This window comes from Daktulosphaira vitifoliae, unplaced genomic scaffold (assembly GCF_025091365.1).
Source record: "Daktulosphaira vitifoliae isolate Bord-2020 unplaced genomic scaffold, ASM2509136v1 Scaffold_4, whole genome shotgun sequence".
In the NCBI taxonomy this organism is placed as follows: Eukaryota; Metazoa; Arthropoda; class Insecta; order Hemiptera; family Phylloxeridae; genus Daktulosphaira; species Daktulosphaira vitifoliae.
Genome location: NW_026099575.1, coordinates 28,604,594 through 28,631,592, shown reverse-complemented (window position 1 = coordinate 28,631,592; position 26,999 = coordinate 28,604,594). Strand labels below are relative to the sequence as shown.

At 26.4% G+C, this 26,999-nt stretch overlaps 2 long non-coding RNA genes across 2 annotated transcripts in view; one reads left to right on the top strand and one right to left on the bottom strand.

Annotated features, from left to right (window-relative positions):
* The window catches only part of LOC126906219 (uncharacterized), an 82,179-nt gene extending 57,211 nt beyond the window's left edge, over positions 1-24,968 (top strand). The window contains exon 3 of the long non-coding RNA XR_007704210.1: positions 24,341-24,968. This is a non-coding gene — a long non-coding RNA (uncharacterized LOC126906219). The remainder of the gene's footprint in view (positions 1-24,340) is intronic.
* LOC126906217 (uncharacterized) lies at positions 5,612-7,454 on the bottom strand. Its single transcript, XR_007704206.1, has 2 exons — positions 7,254-7,454; positions 5,612-6,024 (listed from the first exon to the last, which is right to left on the bottom strand). It is a non-coding gene; the product is annotated as an uncharacterized LOC126906217 (long non-coding RNA).
* Positions 24,969-26,999: the final 2,031 nt, after the last annotated feature.

Here is a 26,999-nt window from a genome sequence, read left to right as displayed (position 1 = left end):
ATTATACACGTGTTTTATTAAAAAACTCATCTTAGATATAATGTTTAGATAGCCATTTATGAAATAATTTAGCTAAAGCGAAAAAAAAATATTTTTATCTAGATTTCCCAACACTGGTTATTAGCAAGGCTGAATTAGTAAATGATTGCACTCGTTGAAATTTAGTTAATTGAAAAAGTTGACAAGTTAATAGTTAATGTTAATGTTTTAAAAATAGAGTTTAATCTTAACTCGAAAAAATCGAATTAACTGAACAAGTTAAGTTAATACAAGTGCTAATAGATTTGCAAAAATATCATATTTATAATTTTTTTCTCTCAAAATTGTTTTTTATACATTAATTTTGAAAAAATATATGTATATCATAATTTTATGTTATTTTAATTGCAAATATTAAATTATTTTTACTTTGACTAGTGGAAATAACGTTCTATGGTCGTCTTCATTGAAAAAAATGAGTATTTAAACAATTGAACATATTTTTATTGAGAAATATTTGTCATATTGGAAATATGATTTTTTATATATTTATAATATTGAAATAACATTTTAAGATATATAAATATATATTCTATTATTTCTTAATGATTTATTATTAAAAAACCCATTTCTATTATTAGAATTACAAACATAACGTATTCTTTTATTCATTTTGAATAATTTTGTAGAATACTTTTTTAATCATGCTGACGAAATGCAAATTGATAATAATTTTTCAAAAATTTGTTCATTTATACAAACATTTTTTTATCATATTTAGAGTTTAAAACGAAATATTTAATAAAGAAATACTAATAAAATATTGACAAATTAATAATATAGTTAAAATAAAATTTAAACATGTCCGTTCAGCCAAAAATTTTAAATAATCTTTTGATTATTTATACGTCTTAGTTATGAGTACTGATATTATAATTTTTATACAGAAATTGATGATCTTATCACATTTGGATACTCCTTTATTATTGAGTTAATCTAACTTCTAAATTCCCAATTGTACTACCCGAATTAAATTTACATTCCTAATATCTAAGCACAATTCGAACAATTTAGATAATGAACCCTTAACTAGATTAATATCTTTGCCAATGTCGATCCTCCTATATTAGTTTTTAGTTTGTTTTATTTAATTAATTTTTAATTTTTTTGACTCTTATTTTTTTCAATTTTCACTTATATTAATGGATAATGGGTTCAACCCTTGATTAGTTATATACAAATATATATATTATCAATCATAGGTATTTTTAGTAAACCATTAAAAAACGCTGATAAATATACGATAGCGCTCTCTAGTATATACAACCTCAACTATTAGTTTACTCAAAAAGATAAAGATAGCATTACAGTTGAATATTTTCTTTAATAATTATGTTGTCTTTAGTTTTATTTACTCATTCTATTACTATAATTTTATTGTATCATTTGTACTACATTGAATAATTTTTTTAATTACTTTGTTACCGCTTGGGTGAATATTTTCATGTCTAAGACTGCATCAAGAACATTTTATTTATATATGCATAAAAAAGAATACAATGGATCCTACATATAATTTATAACATTAAAAGTAATTAAATTTTTATATTTATGTTAAATAATTATATATTTACTTTTAAAAATATAGAAATAGAAAACCAAATTACAAACCATCATAAAAATGTCAAAATCTTTATTATAAAGATTTTTTCGACAAATTTATAAAAAATTCACATTTATTTAATGGAGAATCGTATTGGTATATTATTTATTGTTCTACAACTTTATGTTCACTGTACATATGATGGTTTGGTAAATATAAAATTTAAGATCTTTGTTTCTTTTGTACTTTAAAAATCAGACACAGGCATTTTAATCTGAAAAGAATATGCGCTCCCATAAAAAATGAAATCAAGGACAATTGCCTTCAATGTCAACCAGTTAAACATTTTATTTAGTTAAATTAAAAAATGTACAGAGAACCTAAAATTTTTTTTATTGTCGTATATTTTATAACCTATTGTTACTACAACCAATTATTTTAGGTGTGAGAATGACATGATGAAGAGTGTGGCATAGTAATGATAATGATTAAATAACATATCCCAAACCTCACCTTCACTCTAAATTTCAAAATCGTAATAACTTCCAAAATAATAAGTTAAAATTTGTTATCGACTAATAATTTTTTAAATTATATCTTTAATAATTTGTAAGCTAGTTAAATATGTATATTGAAATTAAAAAAACAAAGTGAATATCCTTATAAGGGGAAAATTACAAAAAAATATAATTTGTTAATAATTCGAGAAATATATGAAACTAAAAAATAGCAATATCATTTCTAACATAAATATTATTTTAAGAGAAATCATGTAGGTAAAATTAAAAGAATCAGTCTGTATACAGAACATCTTAGAAATTTACCAATTATTTATACTTTTTATTTTTAACAAAGTTTCTTGAAAATCCCTGTTTTGTTTTTAAGATAATTTTTGAAAATGGCATTACTAATTTTTGAATTCTGTCTTAAGACGCTGGGAGTACGAAAACCATTTATTTCAGACTAACATTTAGTTTTCGTTTTAGCAAGTTTTAATTGCTTGACGATATATTTTTTTACTATTAAAATCAGAAGATTAAAATTAATTCACTTGTGAATTTTATATAATACCATATTATATTATATTATATACATTTAAATTTAAATTATGTACTATAAAAAACAGAAACCTATATAAACCTAAACATAAACAATAAAAATGATACCCTAAAAATATAAATTTGTTTCGGAAAATCATAAAAAATATTACGTAGCATATTTTAGAATAATTCTAAATTGATGTACTTTTTTCCTTATTTTGAGTTTTATTTCATTACCTTAATGGAGTAAATATAAGGGAGTTAAAAACATTTTTACTATCAACTATTGTAACCCAATCAAATTTTAACACTTATAACACATATTTAATTTGAATTCAATTAGAATATTATATAAATGATTTGTTTATCATAAACCATTCGAATGCATAAAAAACTAATTATTTAGTTTAAATAATCAGTACATTTTATTCTAATGCAAGATATGCGAATAAATATTTTTTTCTAAAACCTATAATTACTGTAGATTCATCACCTAAAGGATTATAAATATTATTAAAAGAGAGCGGAGCAAGATGATCTTTTCGTATTTTATAAAATAAAATAATATTTTGCTAATTCTTTATAGATATATTTTTAAATATGTTAACCAAATAATATAAATTTATTGAAAATAATTGAAATATAAAAATATGTTTGTTTTGATCGCACTTACATATTTGTTGCAAGAATTTAATTTCTAAATACAAAATAATTTCATAATAAATAATATTCTGAATTATTTTCCTTATAGATGTATCCTAAAGTTGTTAACTAATTAGTAATAATATCAAAAATTATCGGTGGTGAAAAACATATAATTACTGATTTGAAATTAGCAAGAAAAATTGAATAATAAAAGTATCTTTTTTACTCTGATGAAAATTGATTGCAGTCCATTTATTCATAATTAACAACAAATTATTATCAAACAAGTTCTCTGTCAAGTCCTTCAATTTTTATATACGTTTGCCATAAAAATAATCACTACTTTATAATTTTGTATAAATTCTTCGAAAAAATTACCATACTAAATTATCAAATATCAATCTCATACTATATTTAAATGTTATAATAAATATTTATTCATATATTATACTTATAAATCAACTACTATTTAGGAATAATGATAGAAATAGGAGTTTATTTTGCTTTTAGAATAATCAAAAAATTTCTTAAAATTAAAGACTATCTACTGATTTGTATCGAACCGTTTTTTATGATAGTGATTTTAGTCACTGTCAGATATCATCTATACTGGACCCAACTGTGAATATATTCTATATTAATACTATAAATACATTCTAAATTTCTTAAAAGGTTACTTTCTCCTGTTTGAGTAATACATCTTGGCGGGATACATTGTTCTAAGATCCTTATTAATTTTAATACAGCGAATATTTTTAATTACTATTTAAAAATTTTTTACAGTTTTGGACTACGATAAAAGATTATTTTTATTATTTCACTCTATATAATATATAATAGAACAAATTGATTTAGTCGTACTATATACTTACAATTTCGCTATTTAATTATTTATGTATATAATACATATAATTTTTAAAAATTAATGTATTCAATTTCCTATTTTGGAGTTAATAAATAAAATGCATATTCTTTCAGAATCCCGCAAAAAACAAAGAATGTATGATATTCATATTCATTGAAATTTTGGAATACGTTCTGAAGAGTGTGTTTTATTAATAAATGATCTTACAAAATATTTTTGTCGATAAAAATATTATATCACTAATTATTTAGAAAAGGATAAGTTTAGATAGAAATTATTTTATAACTTTATGAAAAAGTGTAATAATAATCAATATTCTATTATGAAATTTTTTAAATAAAAAGGAAGTATTAATATTTATTTAATAAATATACACACATAAATATGTGTGTAATAACCATTTCTGTGGTTATAATTGTTGACTATTTACTTATTAAGGTCACAAATTGGTCATTACTAAGTTTACCACATAATTATTAGGGGTTTTTTTTAAAGATAACCAATTTAAAATTTAATTTACATTAACTTATTATCAAAAATTGAATGCATTTATATTAATCATTCCTTAAAATAAAGCCTGTGCATATATAAATGCATTCCATGAAAAATGAATTAAATTTAAAGAATGCATTCATTTCTAACACTGATATTATTAATAAATAAAATTAGTTTAGTAAAAATGTCATTTTAAAAGCTGATAATTTGTAGTGATCGATACAAAAAATACACGATCAAACCTATACTTTAATTTTATGATGATTTTAATGAAATCATTTATGACCCGACTATAAAATTAATATTTATATCGAAGTAACTAACATGAGATAAGGCATGCAAACGTGATTAATTATAGCAATAGTATGTAATAAAAAGTATATAATATAGTTAAATTTAGTTAGTTTATTTTGATAAATATTTTTATAAAAAGTAGGTAATAAAATAGTGAATTAGTTCAGTTTTATACACTCGTATATTTATAAAGAACAATTTACTACAATGTGAAATTTAAGGACTAATGTCTCGTAATTAAAATTATTATGTTCACTTTTCATAACTAGACTAGTTAATATGAATGATATTATTATTAACGTAAAAATGTGAGTTAATTTTATTTTTTTATTGTAATATTAAAGATAACTTATTGTTTAGCATATAAAAACTTAGGTATTTTTTATACACTTTCATAGTTGCCCTTCGTTAAGCTGTAAAAGTAATTCGCAGTGACATTGAGGATAGTAGGATATATTTTTTTTTGAAAACAATAGTATTTAATTAATTAAACTCTAAATATTTTTGCGTAAAATTGTTAAAATTTCACTATGTATTATTTGTAAAAACAAAACACAATATTTTTATTTTATGATGAATAATACAGTAAACAAAAAACGATGGTCAATAATTTTTTCATGGTGATTTCCCGTGAAAACTATATTTTTATATTAATTATCTTATATAGTTTAAAAAAAAAAGTTTCCATCATAAATATTTCACTGCCATTTTTATTTTACAACGAACAATGGTAGACTTTAGCAGTTGATATAAAATCATTTTGAATGCGTTATGCATTTTTAAAACAATTGTAAATAACAAATTATTCCCAATTAATATTAGTAAACAAATTAAAACTATAATAATAAATTCGTTTGGTTCGGGGCTTTTGATGACGTAGATCTGGTCGTAAGGAATATGCACCACACAAACCTCTCTAGAACCGAATTTGTCGCCGTTTTTCAAACAAATTCGGATCTACAGGGTAGATGTAGAGCATCACTACACCGACGATGCGTTTTGCCGTTATGCAAACGTACAGCAATACCACTACTTCGGTAGTGGCCGGAAACCGCCATTTGCGAGTACGCAACGACACTGAGACGGACTTTTATGTCGGCTATCTGAAACAACGTAAGATCACCACTTACACATATGAACACACAAATAGTATACATTTAGTTATTATATGCACGCGATTTCGTGTGCGTAAAAGCTACAGCAGTTGTCGAGCAGTACAAGTCAAAGTTAGTTACGGTAGTCGTGCGATCGATTCCACCGGCCGCAGGAAGTAGATTTGAAAATAAAGAAAGAAAAGAACGTGCCGTTCGTTTTAACAACACGTTGTGTTATTATTTTTTTTTTTAATGTTCGTGTACTTTGCGCGCACCGGAGAATAACGAACGACATACGCGCGTATTAGTCATCAATTCACAGCCCCTCCGACGACAATAACAACAGCGGTGGCCACTATCGGTGTCAACGAACTCTCTCCCTCGACGGCCACCCTTTTTCCATTCAGTTTGCCGCCGAACGAAAGAGAATGGGGTCCGCAAATTTTTTTCCCCTAACGACGATAAACCAACGCCGCCGCCGCGAATAAAACCCATTTAAACGTATTTATGCGTGTTGTCGTACGGACTTGCATGCGGCACAACGTCGACCGTGACAGCGTCACCACACCCTTGCGTTTTGCCACCCCCGCGTGCCATCAAGCCGCACTCGCCCCACCGACCGTGCGGCGGTGGTTCGATACGGCAGATCAATACTTAATGGGCGCGGCGGCGTATGGGTAACTTCAGCGACGGGGGCGGCAGTGGCGGGCACGAGCGCTGAATGCAAATTACGCGTGTACCGGGTGTTTTACCGGTTTTGCCGCCCTTATTACCAACTGCCATGCATCGCTGTCATAGATCAGTGAACGCACGCGATTTATACATAACATTATACGATCTTATAGTTTAACGAATTGCACTATATTTCGGATTAGATTTTATACTTTTATTGTTGGCCGTTAGAAAAATAACAATAATCAAATGAAAAATTCAATTTTAAAACGCGCATCGATTGTATTTATTTTTTATCTAATATCCCGTGTTGTATATTTAATGGAAATTTCGAAAGAATAAAAAAAAAAAAAAAAATGTTTATCTTTTTCATACAATATTGTATGTTACGAAAGTTAAAACAAAACGTACTCAATAACGCGGGAAAATGATAACGTTAGTAAATCGGATTTCAAGTCATCGGATTAAAATAAAATGTCAAATTTATCAGAGTGTTTTTTATTATAATAATTTATCGAATGGTTGTTTAAAAGAAATATCTAATTTGAAAAAGTTTTCATGCTTACCATGGAGTGGACTCTGAGACAGGCGATCGAGAGACGATGACAACGAACGACCGTGTTGTTCGCCAGAAGTCTGCCGTTGGAATTGTACCACGGGCGTCGGTTTTTAGGGGTTACTCGCGCGCGCCAAGCCCGGGCTGTATCGATCCGGGTGCGACGCGCCCTTTCGGATGGGGGGATTGCAAACCGAGGCGCCGCCTGGTGGCTATTGGCAGGGGTCATACGCAGACTCCGCGTTCCGAAAACCGTACTGGCCGCATCTCACCCCGTCTACGGTCCCTCGCGCCGCCGGTCATCTGCGGCAGTCTTCAGTGATTCTATCCGCTCGCGTATTTATGCAAACCTCGTAAATTACTCGCCCTTTCTCGTCTGGTCGCGGGTGTGCGTACCCCAACCACTACTTTGCGATCTCGCCAAAGGGCGTGCGCACTTACACACACCTCGGCGCATCGCCAGTAAAACCCCGTCGCGGTCGCCCATTCACAGGATAAAACCTTAAAGCGGAATGAACGGAAGCGGTTCCCGAGGGGTAATGAAATTTGGTGTCAGTGCAGACGGTAGAAGTGTAATTCGGATAGATAAGTGGAAAGGGACGATAGAGAGAGGCAGAGTTATATTCTCTTCTCCTACCTCTCTCGTGGCTTTAAAAAGCCTATCGCTATATCCTTTTTCAAAGATGTAAATATTTTTTTCATTGTATATAGAGGTTTTGTGTTTTTTTTTAGGAACACTAATTGCTCTAGTGTAATCAAGAACTTGGAAGCCACCTTTAATATCATTTCTATCGCATAGTAGGGATTTGTGTTGAAAATACACTTAAAAAAAAATGTTCGAATTTTCACATATATGTATTGAAAGTTTTTAACCCTTACGGTGTAAGGGGAAATTTGATTAAATAGTGATAAAAATGATATAATTGTGTACGAATTTTCGATAGTTTTTGCCAAAGTTATATTAACGTGTATATTAAAAATAAACTGACGTATGGGGATTTTTACGGTGTATTGACTACTGAAATTAAAGTTTATAAATTCAATTTTTTTCATATTATTTCGTTGTTTTTTACATTTTTTATGTTAATACTTGTTAAAATATGACGTGAATATCAAAAGTAGATATATACTACTATTATAAGTATGGTATTATAGCACGTGATTGAAAGTATAAAATGATTAACAGATTAGTAAAAGTTTTAAATGGATAGAAGTAGTTTAAAAATTTTACAATATTCTAAAAGGTTAATGATGAAATAAGATGAAGCCTTTTTTTGAATAGACTTTCTCTCATAACGAAGCCAAGGCTTATAAATTTGACTTTTGTAAAAAATTAAATGATATTACGCTTTTTTTTTTGTTATAGTGAATTTTGTTTGGTTAAATAATATCTTTATTATATGATGAATCAAATTAAATTTGTCAGTTGAAAAATATATTAAGTCCCAAAGCTACGATACTTGCCATTTAATATGCAGAAAATGAAGTAAAATGTTAGATAAAACATTTTTATCTATAGCGCTAAATTGTTTACTCAAAATATTTTTTAAATATATTTTATTTGGAAAAACATTGAATTTTAATTTCCGCGCAAAGAAATAATTGAGTTTCATTCTTATACAGATTAAGTCGATTAAAAAATATATCTAATAAAAATAAAATCGATTTTATGTTTATGAGGCGAGTACATTGTGTGCATTTTTACATTATTTTCTACATTGTGTATAAAATAATATTTTTTTTATAAAAGATAGAAATATTTTGAAAATATTATAAGGTTATTTTATTTTTAAGTTGGGGTTAATGCACGCGCCTAGATTAATGTATTACAAGCCACTCTTTGATTTCTTGTTGCGTGATCACTAATTTATTCGGTTTTATTTCAGTTTACTTCCTTTGTTGTGTGTTTTTTAATATGTTATTGGGACTAGTAACTTTTACGTAACTAAAAAATTTAATTTGATAATATAACTACGTTATCCTCTCTTAAAAAGTAAAGGTCTGTTTGTAGTTCTTTTAAATTATCTTAATATTTTATACACCTATTGCTGCATTAACTTACAATATTAACTTTTAATTTGTTTCCATTAATAAGAACAAGTAGGGATAGTTTTGTTGAAAAGTCTGTTGTAAGATGTGAGCTTAATTCTTTCATATTCAATTAAATTTCTGTTTAAAAGAAATAGAATTTTGAAGAGTTATGAAGCTTTTGCATAAAATTTCAATATACGTCATTTTATCAAATCAAAATAGGTTAAAACTCAATAGGTTAATCTAAAGTTTTGAATTATGTTGATAGAAGTTGCATTAATTTGAGCCGTGCTGCACTTTTATTAGTTCGAAATAGTGGTTGCTATCAACAAAAAAACGTGAAATGGGTATTTACATAACTACGTGTCGAGGGTCTAAAGGGTTAAATACTTTTTATTTAGAATAAACTGTTAAGTAACGTGCAATCATAATTTTATCACGCACTAAAATCTGACGTTTTTTGGAATATTTTGAGAAATAATGCAGTATCTGTCGGTAAAATTAGAAAAATTACAGAGAAAAGTCATGTTTAATTATTAGTTAGGGGTAATAAATACTAAATATTTGAGTGATATATAGAAAAAGAAAGATACTTGTTATTAGTCATGTACTTTTCGTTTGGATAGTGCAAAATATGAGGAGTGATATCATCAGACGTGATGAATGGGCTAGTCTGTTTTATTTTAATTTAGTTGTAATACAGTTTACAGTCACACAAAGTATGTGTGTCTTTTATATGTTTTCCAGCAAGATAGGTGAAAATATTTTGAGATAATACAAATTTGTGACACTTCCCGGCAGTCAACAAATAATTCAACATCTCACTTTAACATCTCATCATTTATGATGTTATAATACGCAATTTGTGTAGTAGTTAATGTTTTAATACTACAAAAGCAATACAAGATAGCTCAACTAAACATGTAAATGTATATGAATTATTATGAACGTTCAGAATTAGAAAATCGTAAAGTTTACATACTTAAATGTGCTGAAATCTGTTCTTTGTTTATCATAATATGTTCAGTATTGGTCTTTAAGGGATTAAATACTGTATTTTTGATGTAAAAATTTAATGTACATTGCAAAAACATTACAAGATTATGCTTAATGGTTGAAAATCTAGTTTTATGAACGACATCACGTTTTCATATCATGTACTAAAACACGTAAAAATAAGAGCTATTAAATAAAAAAGAAGTCAGGTATATTTTATAAAAAAAAAAAGGCAGAATTCGGTCGTTTTATAATATTAAACTTTCCTAAAGGAATGGAAAAGTTTAAATTATATACGTTATATTATAAAGCTATGCCTGAACAAAACCATTTTCATATTATTAGTTTTGTTTTTAGTGTTGCCATTAAACGTAAACCCAAAAACTTTGAAAATGAAAGTTCAGCGACTTTCATGACTTATAAGGTTTACAAATTTCTTTCTTAAAACGCTCTACAGTTTAACAATACTGTTGATGTGGTAAATGAAAAATGTCTAATATTTAACTATGAAATTTAATGAACTTTCAGCATATTCCATAAAAATATTTTTTATATATTTAATAAATAAATGTAAAATATTTTGGATCTTTAAAACAAATGTTATCATCTATGATTAAATTTATTTCAAATTAAAATAAGTGCTATAGAAAAGTACAATTAACCATTATTGATGTAATAAAAACAATATAATATATATATATATAAAACATAATATCACAACATTTTTACTCAACTGAAACGCTGAAAAAAAATTCATTAAAATAAATATCTAAACATATTTTTACATCAATAATATGTTACATTTCACAAATTTGTTAACCGTTATATTTCCATAATATAAGAAGCAATATTACATTTGGATTTGGTAATTAATCAATATCTGTATTTGATTAATGTTTGTATTTGGAAAAATTAAATATTAAATTATTATTTTACAATAATTTAAAACTTCATTGATTATTTTCTTTTAAGTAAATATTTGAACGCTAATAATAGGTTAATCAATTTACAATTTGAAATAATTATAGAATTTGGCTAATAGTCTGATAAATTGTTGAATCTAATTCTCGTGTACTAAGAAATAAATGGCTAAAAACCATAACATTTTTAATAGTATAAATGTACACAATCTGATTTACTTAGAATATTACTCTCAATTATTTCTTTAAATAATGATTCTTTTCATAAAAATGAACAGATTAAAATTTCGTTTATTTTTTTTTTTTGTGAACCAAAGATATATATGAAGGTTTATGTAAACAAATCATTTTTAAGGGTAGTTTAAGGAGTAACTTTTGAAAGTTAAATAGGAACCTGTAATTATTTTCAAACCATTAATGAATGAATTATGGACTAAATAAAATTTGACTAGTCTATAACCGATTTTGTAATATTACTCATTAAGATATTTGTTTAGAGACGTTCTATTATTACCAGAACACAGAGATAAGAATTCTTACACGTTGCGCAATCTACTCGCTCATATCTAAAAATTATATCAACTCAAAAAGGAATATCACAAATTATCGACTAGTCAACGTTTTTAGATCATTGTTCTATAAACGATATAAAAATAATAATAGTTTCCCATTTTGCTTTCAAAAGTTACTTTTAAAACCGACCCTTAGAAAAAGTAATTTTTTAGAATTAACTTCTTATTTATCATGGTTCACAAAAACAAACAGATTTCTTTTAATACAGTTTTGTAAAAGTATCATTATTTAACGACAAAATTGAGAGTAGTATTTTTAATAAATCACACCGTATACTAATAATATGTATATTTTTTAACTGAAACTTTATTCGTGAGAATATACTAGTCAACTAATAAGTTCATCTTTTAAACAAAATATTCCTTCGTACTAGACTGCATTTTTTAGTTTCTTTTCTGGAAATACAAGTTATTTCGGGCGTGGCAACGGCAGCAGCGGCGACGGCGTCGGTAGCAGCTGTGGCCTATGACGTATCCGTGTTTACGTTGTGAAATGTTTTGACAGTTACGCATACACATGTCACACCAAAATGCAGACTAAGTCGGCTATGGAGCTGTCAGGTAGGTCAAGTGTAAAATCGATCGTACAAAATACTATCAATTAGATGTCCGTAAATAAAATTTAAATAATTCGCCAAGAAAAAGAAGAATTGTCGTGATGTATAAAACAATTATTACTATTGGTAATTTGTAGTATGGCCTAATTAAACACACCAAACGTATTTATTATCTCGATTAAAAGTTCGAAAGTTTTTCTTTTCTTTAAGCGCATTGTCAAGTTTTCCATTAAAAGTAGTCGCGCCAATTTATTGAAATACTTTGGCAAACTAAAGCTTTGTTTAGGGATTTATCGCATTAGATTAGTGTCTGGATATCAAACGGAATTAACAAGTTCGGTAACGGCTCATTAAGGCGTGAAGTGAGAAAATTATATAATGAACGATCAATTCCCCGTATACTTAAAATAATAGCATTTTAGAAGAGCTCTTTTTACGAACATTTTCCAAGTGTTTATTACGTGAACTGCTTGCCATTTATATAAACAAACTGTATTTGCAACTGGTGACAGTATGTCGTCGCTGATTGTTGTTATTAATAAACATTACCACGTTGACCGTTTATTTTCTGGTGACTGGATCAATACAACAAATCATAACCTAATTATCTAAGCATTTAACTTCATAATGTGAATATGATGAATAAACTATTCAACGAAATCCAATAATGGACAATAGTAAAATCTAAAAAACTCAAATGTCAGCTATAAGGAACCAAGAAAATGTTCAACAGTTTTTAATTTAGTGCTTGTACTTGTTCTTCTAGTACAAGTACTCGGCATTGTTATTTAACTTCGAGTGAGTTTTGAAAACTGCACGGTACGCAATATATTTTTGAGTTGATGAAAAATGTTTTTTTTTTTCAAAGGTTATATACTTGATATTAATATTTTGTTTGTATTTGCCGAAGGTAAATAAAACGTTTTTCCAATTTTGTTCGTGGCTGATAAAAAAATCGTTGTTTCACGCACAAGATGAACGTTAATACCCGTTGTCCAAGTGTATTCATCGGCTGAGCTATGTCGAATTTTAGCTTTTGTGCAAACTATCAGCAGCGCTCTTTCACCCTTTGTATGCTTTCTACAGAACGCGCACACACACACACATACACGCGAACGGTACGTGATGGTCGTACAAAACGAGTTATGACTCGACTCGATTCGAATAAGAGGAAGGAAATACGAGGGCAATGCAAATTGTTCCAACGGCAGTATAAATCATCACATTATACACTCGCCTAAGAGAAGGGTAATCGAACTGTTGTTCGAGCAGCACGAGAACGCGTTCATAATTTTGTTGCTATCCGTCGACAGCAATGGACTTTTTTGTCAAAAATTTAAACATGTACATATCGAGCAATTGAATGCAACGCTGGTGCGAGAAAAAATAAATTCTCCATTAAACTCTAGTTATTTGGTGGTATGTTGAAAAGCGAAGAGAGCGATTTGGCTGAGGATTACGCGAAACTTATTTGTGTGCATTTATAAGAGTTTGTGTTCGGAGTCTTATCTCCGGAGAAGCGCGCGCCCTGTGGCCAACTATATGGCTAACTTATCGATCGACAAGGATATTGTCGTCTTCGAAAAGGGTCACTCAGAGGAGCGTATGGTGTACCGAATTTCCAAGAGCGAAGCCTTTTGTACCTCCGCTCTTTAAGATAATGTATTCAAGAAATTCTCATAAACGCTGTGTTTGTAATGAATACCATTAGTTTATTTATTAAGAAACTTATCGGTAATATTTTGGTATTTTGACTTTAATTTTTAACAGAAATTAAATGAATAAATAAACAAATAATAAATATGTAAAATAAAATTTATTAAAAACAAATAAGTTACAGGGAATCAGAGAATTTTAATTATAACGCAATTTATGTGGTATAAAATATTGAAGTGTATGAAATACAATGGCGTTTAAAACAATAAAATTTTATGGTTAAATTTCACTATAGTTCATTTAAAAGGTCAAGTAAAAAAAGTGACTTGGAACCTTTATATTTACAGAGAGCGATTTAATATGTTTAGCTGTAGACAAACTTTATTTGACATTTACACGTTAACACAGTTTCTCTGATATTAGAGAAGGAGTAACTCTTATTTCAATAGGATGTTTAATATAATTTGATTAAAAATAACTAGCTACTTTTATTCGTGATATTAACGGTTAAAAACGACCGGACTTCTTTAAGGAGTGCTGTTGTAGTAATAAAATTGTTAGTAATGGTGCCGCTATAATAATTATTCGTGTCTTTATTATTTGAGGTACACATTTTTATATTCTAAAGCTATTCAGTTACTAACACAATTAGTTGTAAGTAATTGTAGTTTCAATACGTGTAAACAACTTTATATTAAATGATAAATATCGATAATCACATTAATAGAGTGTGGTATGACTTTTCACTTAGAAAGTGTCTCCAGATATTTAAAAAAAAGCCCATGAACTTCAAAATAAAAGAACTCTCTGAGTCTTACAAGATTATAACTTTTTTATTACTAGTACTCAATTTGGTTTAACGCATTTTTCCCTTAATTATCATAAAAAGAGAAGTCAAATAGTGGCAGAATCTTTTTGTATCAACACCTAATTTATAATTGTTTTTTTATTACAGCTCATACACTTACAAATAGAAAATGCCCCCCCTTTATTGGATTTATTTTGAAACTTTCTATAGAAAAGGCAATTGATCTTTTGATTTAGCATTATATATTAAACTATACATTCCATTGAAATACTGACGTGTTTTTCAATAGGTTCTGTATAATTTTTCCATTTAGTTAACTCGATTTTGGCGGTATTCTGGTTATTGATTGTCGAGAGTTTTTCATTCAAGTCACGATGTTTTTTGTTTCATAATAGTATTGCAGATGAAAATGTTTTCCCCGTACTAGACCTTTAATGCACAGACGTTAAAAACAACTGCGCCTCACCTAAACCTACTAATCCTTATAATACGTTTAATGTTGACAAAATGAGACGTGTACGTATCCTTAATTAATGGGTTTTGTAGAACCATGATTATTTTTTAAACGCATAAGCAACGTTACTTTTTATCAAGAAATAGCTAAGTAATTTCGTGCCTCGAAAAACGAGCTTTTAAATGGATCTGATTAAATGTTAACACATTGATTATCTTGTCCACGTTAACAGAAAATATGAATATTTTCTAAAAATTGGTACAAAGGTATGAAGAACGATTGTTATTTTAATAATTATACCAAAGATTTTTTTTTGGATAACGCTCATGTAAATAACAAGGGATATATTTTGTAAACTAAACGACTTTTGTTAAAGTCAATGTGTAGAACGTTCACTAGAAGGACGAAGGAAAATAACCCATTATTTTGAGGTTTTCCCTCTGAGGATTAGCTCGAGAAAATATATGTACCCCTTGTTTAGTCATGATCACCACGGCGGCCCTCATTTCAGTAAAATCGATGAGTGTACAATGTTTTTCAGTATGTTATTTCAGCAAAAACGAGAAAATAAATCATACAACATATTAAAATGTATTTTTTATTCTAAATTTATACATTTTTGTCGATGGACATATTCATATACAGCTGTTGCATCAAGATACTAATTTCGATACATCATATTATATAATAATGTCAAATAAATAAGTCATTGAAGAGATGTTTAATGATTCCCACATAGCGATTTAAAGTTATTTAGATTTAACAATAATAATTTATTCATTTATTCAAGTTGTTAAAAATATTATGTGTATAAAAACGTCATAAACATAATTTTTCGTCTTATCTTAATTCTATATTTCATAATATATTTTAATACTAAAAATATTAACAATTTTATCACGAACTATTTTTGGCCAAATATCAAATAATATATATGTTATAACAAAGTGACCAAAATTAAAACTTTTTTTTTTATTAAAATATTTTTTTTCGATTACTGCGTTATTTTAAAAATAATCGATATCGTGGGAAAAATGAAAAAAGCCGGCGATGACGATATCGAAATCGTTGACGAGCCCGAATAATTATACATGATGAATAATAAAGATTTCTTCAAGTAATTTATTTAGAGAAAACATTTGGTTATATATTGTGTATTAAGTCGGTCGTTGAAGTTAAATTTATGTGATAATATTAAAAAATAAAAATAAAATGCATTTTTGTGATAGATTTTACAACAAAAGTTTTTAAAAGAAATTTTTTATTTAAGATGTTATTCTTTTTGTTGTTATTGATATTTATTTTATAATATCAGTCCATTACTGAATCAGGAAAGAACTACCTCGAAGTAGTTAAAAAAATTTGCAAATATTAACTTGCTAGTTACTAAATAAAGCATAGTATTTCAGTTACAATTAAGGTAAGTATATTCTATATATGCTTAAAGTTTTTAATTTGAAATTAATTTATATTCACTTAAAATTAATAATTAACTATACAAAAGTGTATAGATCTCTAAAAATTTCTTTGAAAAACGATTAAGAAAAAATTCGTTATATTCAATGGTGTTTGGTTTTGGCATTATGATATATTATTGATAAAAAAAATAAATTAAAGCCAGTTATTTATCTCTAGTCAAGTAAATACTTTTATTAAGGGTTTTAAATTTTATACAGATCTTTCACAATTAAAGATAAAATTATTATTGTTCTTTACCATATAGCTAAAATAATGAATCATATAATATATTTAAATATTTTTATTATATATAACCGTAGAGTTTATTTGATACAGTTATACATTTTGAAAAGTTATTGCCGTATAAAATGTTCATTGTTGTATGTAATTATAACAATATACGCAATTTAAATAAAAATTAACATTTTTGAAAGCATTTTAAACATAAAAGGTTATTGAGTTAAAAACAAAGAATTCGCGTACACTAAACAAACATAATTTGTTAGACGGCAATTGTGTTTACGTAAAGGCGCTAGAAGTCTGAAAATCTTGTTTAATTTGAGGGATGAAATGTAGACAATTTGTAAACATTCAAACATATATACATGGTGATTGTTTAACTATGACTCACACAAAAACTTTAAAAATATAAAACTGAATATATTTTGTTCTTTTTAGAAGTTAATAGCATCCTATATTCTATAATTTCCAGAAAATAGTTTGGTCTTACCCCCTCTTCCTCCATTAATATTTTATCAACTGTTGATTTTGAAATGGAAAGATTTACGTTTAACCAGATTAAAATGAAAAAATAATTTGACTAGGGAATGACAGGTAAATAATAATTTTTGGTGAATTTTTTTAAAAGATATTTCTATTTTTATAACATGGTGGAAGGAGTAGTTCGATATATTAGTGGTTAGAGATAAAAATAAATGGATCAACGCTTCACCTTCAGTCATTACATTAAAGTGTAATGACTTCCAAAATACTGGTTTAAATTTGTTAACGACCAGTAATTTATTTATTTATTCAGCCATTTATTTATATCTATAAGTATTAATAAATCGTACTACTCTTATCACCATGTTATACTAAAAATACATAATCTTTTAAATAACTAGTTCAAAAGTTATTATTGATCTGTCATTTCTTAGGTAGATCATTTTCTTATTTTAAGCTGGTTAAACTTAAATGTTATCAATTAAAAAATAACAGTACTTTAAAGAAGGAGTTTGGGTAGGACCCAAACTGTTGAAATTATAGAATATAAGATATTAACTTCTGAAATAAAAAAAATTATATTACGTTTTATATTTTTAAAGATATTGTAGTAGTCATAGTTCAACAATCATTCTGTACATCTGTGACAATAGACTACAACTCTAATTTAAAAACAAATAAATTGATAAAATATTTGAAATACGGTAAAAAGTTTTTGATGGTATAAAATAGTGTACTTAATTTAGTATTACATAAATATATAAATTACAAGGTATTCTAATATAAATTTACATGTGATAAAATGTGCTTATTTTAAAAGAATTGTTGAATTTAAACTCTGAAAAATAAATTAAAAATATATTCGTGGTCTAAAAGACTGGGTTTTTGTGAATAAAATTGTTTTCCAATAAATAAAGCAAATAATATTGAGTGATTCTCTGTGAGTGTACGTTGGATTATTATTTGATGACTGGAGTCGTGTTTCATTGTATACTTTATAACCGCAGTTTACCCTTTTAATTAGATTCGGCTCTAAAGTGTGACGCATTCTATTTATTACAGTGTAAGTAGACAAAACTCCAATCAATGTTAATCTACCTGACAATAATTAATTTTTTATTCAAGTATTTTGATTTGTGTTAAAGAAATACCGATGTTTAAGTTTAGTAGTTTGGAGTTGAATATAGGCAATTTATATTCACACATGTGATCATATTACGCAGCATTTTCTCCTTTTAGTGTTTAAAATGCTTTTAAATATACAAGGTAATTAATCTATTATGAACCATTTAATTAATTAAATAATAGAAATATCATTGAGAATTTTTTTTAAATTTTTTTTAGGTAATTGTTTTTTCAGTTACCAATTGTATTTTTTCAAATAGAAATAAACATAATTATTTAATCTATATAATATAAAATGATGTATTTAAGAAAATGACTGGCCGATAACAACTTAGGATTGTCGTACAATTTATATTTATTAAATATTTAAAAGTATTACGGAAATTATTAACATTTTATAGTGATTTCTAGGGGTGAGACGCCGGTGTTTTTTATCACTAATCATTTCCCTGCGCATTCTTCCCCCGATAAGGTATCAATGGCTTCGTCAATAATAGTTCAAAAGTTGTTATCGGCTAGTCATTTTCTTAAATAGATCAATTTTAATAATCTATTTAATTAGATATGTTTCCATTTGAAAAATATAGCTGACACTTTTTTAAGATATAAGAGAAGAACATAATAAATCTGTTTATATGATGAATTTAGAAAAACATATGCTTAACAGAAACTAAATAAAAAATTATCAATATTATTTTAATTTTTTTATTAATTAGATGATCATGGCAAATAAATCTCCTTTTATAGTTTTATAACGGTGTTGTATAAAAAAAAATTATTACAAGTCTAATTTATTTTGTCCAGAAAATTCAATTTCAACATTTATTATCCTCAAATATGTTCAACGTGTATTTTGTATACCATACTGTACTGTATACTAAATATGTTTTCTTTTTATACATATATGTTTGTGAAATTAATACTGCAGTTTTACTATTACATATTAGATTTTTATATTTGCAATGCCATCTAGTGGATACTGTTTATGTCTTCCATTTGAGAATGTTACATAACGTTATGAATATAATTTTCGATTTTAACCAATATTATTTTAAATAGTATATGAAGAGTATAAAACATCAGATATGTAATGGTGCTTAAATAGTTGTTCAATTGAAATTACGGTTCAAATTTATACCTTTTAACAATGTATACTCAGGATTTATTATTCATACATGAATTACATTATTTGACTGTACAGTTTTTTCATCATCGATAAGTAATATTTAAAGTAATAATATAACTGTCTTAAATTATAGGAATTAAGTTTTAACTGTTTATATTAACGTTAGTACCTCCTGGCAACAATACTTAACTATTTTATTCATTGAATGTAAATATATTTTATTGTAAGTTGTTTTAAACTTTTAAGAACTAATAAATCAATTTTCAATATTTGCTATTTTTACATTAAGCTAAAATAACTTGTTATAGTAATGATAGAAAATTTTTAATAACTTATTAATAATATTTACAAATGTGCTATTTGTTTTATTTTCATAATACTGCAATTGTTTGACTTTTTAAATTATCTTTATTTATTTAGTGCTTTGGGTTTATTTAGCAACAAATACAGAAAATGTTTTATTAATTACTGATCTAATATACAAATATTAGATCACCACAATAGTGAGTTTTTTGAAACAAATAGATGTAAGATTATTATTAATGAATTAATAGTCAAATTGATTTATCATTAAAAAATAAAAAAATCTACGGTACTATTGTTAATTTTAAATGTTCTTTTTAAATTCTTAAAGAAGATAAACTAAAACACTGAGTTCTTCGATGAGTGGACGCAGTAAAAGTTGAATAAATCATCGATTAAAAAAAAGGACACTTCTCTTGTAGTTTTATGTTCTTTTTCCATAACATTAAAATATATCGATATTATCTCAAAATAACGTTTTGATATATTTGCGTTCACACAGTTGTTCAAATGGAAAATGAAATTTTTTCAATTTTGCAATTATTATTAAATCATACCACTAGTGAAATATTAATGGATTTTTCTTTGTTATTACGCCATTTATGCAGTTAACTTTTCCTGATTATATTATGTGATATAATATTGTATAATAATAAATGCCAGAAAAAATTCTTGCTACAAATATTTATGAGATATACGAAGTGATTTTTTAATGCAAGAATTTCAATTTTCTTAAAGTATTAAATATGTTATGAAATTTTTTTTTAGTATTTTTTAATTTTGCAATTTATTTTTTAAATTATCATTAATTAATTACTTGTTTAAGTAACCATACTCACCCCCTATTGACATCCTTAAACCTAAAAGGTTGTCAATTTTATTTTTTTAAATAACAACTTAAATATTCTAAAATATAAACTGGACGTGAGGTGCTTCTAAAGAATATTTTTCATTAGATATTTCTTGTCCGTTCCTCTTCTCACGCATAAAAATGTTTATAACTTTTGAAATGCCGATCAAAAGCTATTCCTGTCCAGTCATTTTTTATTTTATAACCTAGCTAATATTGAGATACTATAGATATGCATAAATATTAAAGTGCCGTAAATATGATAAATTTTGTGAAGCTATAGAAATTTTATAAATATTAAAAATAATAGAAATGTATAAAATGAAAGAAGTTATTCAACTCACTTCAAAAAGACACAATGTTTAATTTAGCAGTTATTAATAATCGATTTTAATTTCCTTACATCGATGAATTGCAGTTTGATACGCGATTACTTCCGCTTCAACTTTTTAAAACTTGTATTTCTGTTCCCTGTATTATTTAAAATATTTAAATATCCACTATTATATTATTAGTACTAGGAATTAAAAAATCAAATATTGATCTAGTTGATTGACCTAAAATTAATTTAGCCCACGTTCTGAGTTTTGTTGTATGTTTCTATAAATCATCAGAAATTTATTTGACAATTTTGGCATCTAATCAGTAAAATATGATTTTGTCTATCTAAAATATTTTTATAAAAATAGTTAATAGCTTTAGCTATTTTTGCAACAATTCTTGAAATCAATACCGCTAATATATTATCAGTTATTTTCATACTTGTCATATCTGTGTGACAAATGGAGTTCAAATTCTATATTTTTCTTCGCTTCAATGCGAAGATTATATGGTATTAATGTCTCTATGATGTGTTTTTTTTTATTTTTAGCGAAGTTGAGAAGGTATTAATTTTACTGTGATGTGTTTTTTTTTGTGTTTGTTTCCACTTTTTCTCTGCTTTCACCAAACCGATTTTTTTCAACGATTTGTCTAAAGATCACAAATTATATATAGTCGAAGACATTACCCTCAAATATTGAAAAAATTTTCCTTATTCCTCGTATTTTAATTGAGAAAATCTCAAAAAAATACAAATTTAAAAATCACTATTTTTTCAATTTTTTTACTTAAAACTGCCATAACTTAATCAAAAATCACCAAATCAATACAATTTTTTTTTATAGATGCATGATGTCTTTACCCATTCTTTGGTATATTTTTTATAAATCTGACCTCTTTACCTGCTCCCAGAGGAGATTAAAAATGTAAATTTTTTCATAAAAATTAACTCTTGAAAGTGTTACGAAAATCCTGACACTTTTATATATACCTTAAAGCTTATGTTAAATTAGCTCATGTAATAAAGCTTATTAATTAAAGCTTATGTAATATTTATTTTGTCTTCATCGTGAAAATGGCTACCGTATGTTATTTTTGTGTTAAAATTTTCAATTTTATATTTTACATTTTTAACTTTATAATGCTATAACATTTTGAAAAATATATGGATCAATACAATTTTTTATGATAAATACTATTTATATACCTCTTTCATTCGACATACTTCTTTTATAAATAAAACCATTTACCTTTATATATTAAATATTATAAATATATTTATATGTATATGAGCGTGGTGTGGTGCAGTGGTCACACTAATAGTTGATAAAACTCTTGTGTTAAGCCGCGCCTACCTTCGTAGGTAAACGGATGGGTGACCATGAGTGCCCTTCTACGTTGGCGAAAAAGCACCATGTTCTCAGTGCAGAAGACAACGGGAAACCACTGCACTTAATTTTCCCAGGACATAAAGCTATGAAAAGGCTTAGCCTTTAAAATAGAAGAAGATATGTATATTTTCATATATTACACTTATAAATCATAAAACTTGAAATCAGAATATAAATAAGGAAATAGGAGATCATCTACAGATTTGCATCGAAGCGTTTTTTATGATAGTGATTTTAATCACTGTCAGATATCATAATACTTGACTTAACTATGTCCCGTGCCAACTGTGCCGCAACCCCACTGTGCTGTTTTTTTTTATGATTAGTACTAATTATATACTTCTTATTTGTGATATACTTTTTTTTTAAATCGGACCATTTTTCTTTTTACAGAGGTAAACTTATAAAATTTTGTATAGAAAGAACTTTTTCCACTTACTTTTAATTAAAATATATTTAATGATTATTCATACGTAAACATAATAATAATAATACGTAATACTCAAACATAAATATTTGTTATATTATTACAATTTAGTTCAAATGGTAAACTCTAATTAAAGATTTAAAATAAACTCAAAAATGGGTTTAGAAAAGTACATTTGGGTCTCGGATGAAAATTTCTTGTAGACCAGTAAATTTAATATACGTTTGCTATAAAAGTTGTCAAGTACATACTATATTTAATTGCTATAATAAATATTTATACATATATTATACTTATAAATCATAAAACTTGTAAACAGTATAAAAATAAGGAATTTTTTAAAATTACACAATCTACAGATTTGCATCGAAGCGTTTTTAATGATCGTGATTTTAATCACTGTCAGATTAAACTATACTGGACTCAACTATGTCACGTTCCCACCGTGTCGTGACCCAAGTGTGCTGAGTTTTTTTTAACATTTATACCTATGACCTTTTAAACTTCCAACTAAATCTAGTCTACTTGACGTTAGTCAAAACGATTATTTTTTTTTGTGTCTGTTACCACTCTTTTTCATTTAAGCGGAATTAATTTTTATTTTAGACTATTCTAATTGAAATGGCGAATTTTTATGAATAAAATTTAAATGAATGCTTTCATAATTATCCCATTTGTTGCTATTTATTTTAATTCTTAAAAGTTAATCATGTATATTTTTTTGAATTGATATACTTAATGGCAAAATCAAATGATAAATATAAAAAAATACCCAGTGTTGTAAAGAATTTTTTGGGTTTACCCAAATATCTTTTTTGACCTAAAATATGTGTAACAGTAATCAAAGTAAATTTTAGCTTACAAAAAAACCATTATATTTTTGAATAGCGAATACTATAGTTTGTCCTTTTCATTTACCACGATATTCATTTGATTTTTATAAAAACTTACATTTCTTTAACTTTATCATCAAACTTCAACTAGATAAATCATTTTTTAATGCATCCAATCTGTCATTGTGTTTTTTAATTGTACTTCTCACCACTATGATGTCACCTTGAAACACTTAAATATCTTTAGTTTCTACTGTGGAAATTTCAATAACCTTTTGAAATTTCATTTCAAATGGATTTGCAGTATAACAGAAAAGTCTTTTGTGTTCTTTACCAGTTATTATTCTAACCATAAATATGTAATGCATAACAATAGTTAATTTTGACGAGTATTTACTTTTTGACACAAGGTATTTAACACGTAAAATCCCATACCGCAACTGATTCATTTATATGTTGTTTTGCCTGATAATATGTATTCCTAGTAATGAAATTCTAATTTACAATGCGAAACCTTCTCGATTAAATTAACTCGTCACTTTTTAGGCACAAGACAGAAAACATATTTGGTTATACTAAATATATAAAAATTTAAATACAATATCAAGAGGAGTGGAAGGCGGTGTCGGTGGCGGCAAAAACTCTTGAATAGTTGTAATGCCAAGAAGAAAAAGAAGTTATGAAAATTGAAAAATTAAATTTTTGCCACTCATCAGCTTTTGGATATGTACCACAGATATACAGAATGATTTCTAAGCTATGCCTCGCACAAGTATAAAACATATTTAACTTTTTTATCTTTTTAAAAGTTAACAATATCCTATTTACTATACTTTTCAAAAAAAAAATTAGTACGGCTAATAAGTGCTAGAGATTAAAATTAATAGTCTCTTGCTTTACTTCCAGACATTATAATAAAGTGCTAATAATTTCGAAAATACTAGTTCAAAAGTTAAAAAAATATTATTGTGAACATCTTTACTTACAGTAGATAACAAAATGGCTTCCTTTTATATTTCGTTTTCGATTACATTTGACAAAAAGAAATTTATCAAATTTGATTTGAAAATGGCTACACACATTTCTGATTCTAATTGGCCCCTTTACCTTAAATTTGACTAGAACTCATCGATGTTTTCGTAATAGTCATTTTAGTACATAATAGAAATTTTAATTAAAGATATATGATTTATATTGATTAATTAGTATTTATTAAAATTCATTATATAGATTGTATAATTTAAAAAAAAAAGTTGGGACGCGTACAGATAATTAAAATCACTATAGTAAAAAACGCTTCGATGTAAATCTGTAGATAGTGTTTAATTTAAGAAATTGGTGGACTATTACAAAAGCACCATTAACTCCTATTTACTTATTTATATCCTGATTAGTAATTTTTTGATTTATAAGTATAATGTATTAATAAATATTTATTATAGTAATTAAACTTAGTATGAAAATGATGTTCAATAAATTAATATTATATTTTTTATAAAGAAATTATAAAAATTAGTTTTTTAGTAAAAAGAAGTTGTTACTTTTATAGCAAATGTGTATAAAAATTAAAAGGTTTGATGCAAATTTAAAAAAAAAAAAATTGTTTATTGCTTATGAATAAATTTATAATATAAAACTATTTTACTACTTAAAAAGGAATTCTCATTTGAAACCAAAATATACTTTCTAAATTCATTTATTAAGTTGAAAATCGATTATTTCAACACAAAAATAGAGAAGGTCGTTGAGACAAATTAATTTCTTAACTACTATTACATAATATACGCTTTATTTTAATATATTTTTGAAGTTCGTAGTATTTCCGGTATATTTTTAAACTTTAGTTGTAAAAGTTAAATTTTTGTGTAGAAATTGCTATTTTGAATCTTCTCTTGTGGGTAGGTAAAGGGTTAGATTTTCAAGTAATTTATATGAAATAAGGTCGGTTTTTCGTTTCTGCCAAACTGACTTTTACCTGTTTATATACTAAAAAATTTGAGAACCCGATTAGTTTTATCCATAGGTCATCACGAGCCAGTATCGGTTTTAGCGTACGGACAGGTTAGGTAGCTTGCGAGTACCAAAATGTTTGGCATTTATTGAATGTTACGTTCAGGTCTGTATTTAAGTTTTTTGCATGGGGTATTAATATTAATGAGCAAAATAAAGTAATTTTTTGTCCTACCATTATCAAATGACATTCGCCTCCAAAAATTTTTATATTAATAATAAGTTTACATAATATCTAATACGGGTAATAATATAATAAAAAATAGATCGATGATCTATATATTTTTCACTAGTTGTTGAAAACTAATTTCACAAATTCAAATCGGCTAATTTCATTTTTATTAAATTTATCAATTGTCTCCTTTGTTTTTTTGAATTGGATTTCAATTTTATTCCGTACGCTTGTTAAGACTGCATTAACAAAACTATATATTTTAATGTAATCATAAGACAAAATATTTTCTATTAAAATTTAAAAGATATATTAATAGATGAGTGCGCTTTAAAAAATTGATCATAAAAATGAGAATGAATTTTATTATTTAATTCATTTTTGTAAATATTTTAACCAGTGGTTCTCAAGCTTCTATTTATAGACAGGTATAAACTATCGGTTTGGTGGAAACGAAAAACCTACCTTTATCATAATTGGCGGAAACAATGAACGTCTTGAAATAAAAGGTAATTGTATATTAAAAAAATGATTTTGTTTAATTCATTTTCAAAATAGTTATGGTAGTTTTAAGAAAAAAATTCGAAATTTACTGACTTAAAAAATTAAAATTTTCTTGTGAATTTTCCATTTTTAAAGAGGACGAGAGAATTTTTTTTCAATTTTCAAGAGCAATGTCTTCAACTAAATACGATTTTTGTCTTATTGTTGAAAGAAATCGGTCCAGTGTGAGCCGAGAAAAAAGTGGAGACAGACATAAAAAAAAAAAACATCATAGTAAAATTAATATCTTCTCAGCTTACATGGAAGCTAAAACGTTTTTCTCGTCGCCAGTTTATTATTTTTGTATGAAATACAACATCACTTAGTTAAACAAGAAAATAAGTGATTATTAAGAAACAATATAATAGTTAATAATGTAAGTGGTGGTGACCTCACACATGCATAGTGGACAAATCTCACCTAATAAAATTTTTATATTAATTATTGTTTTCAACGTCAAATTACCTATAAGTTCTACGA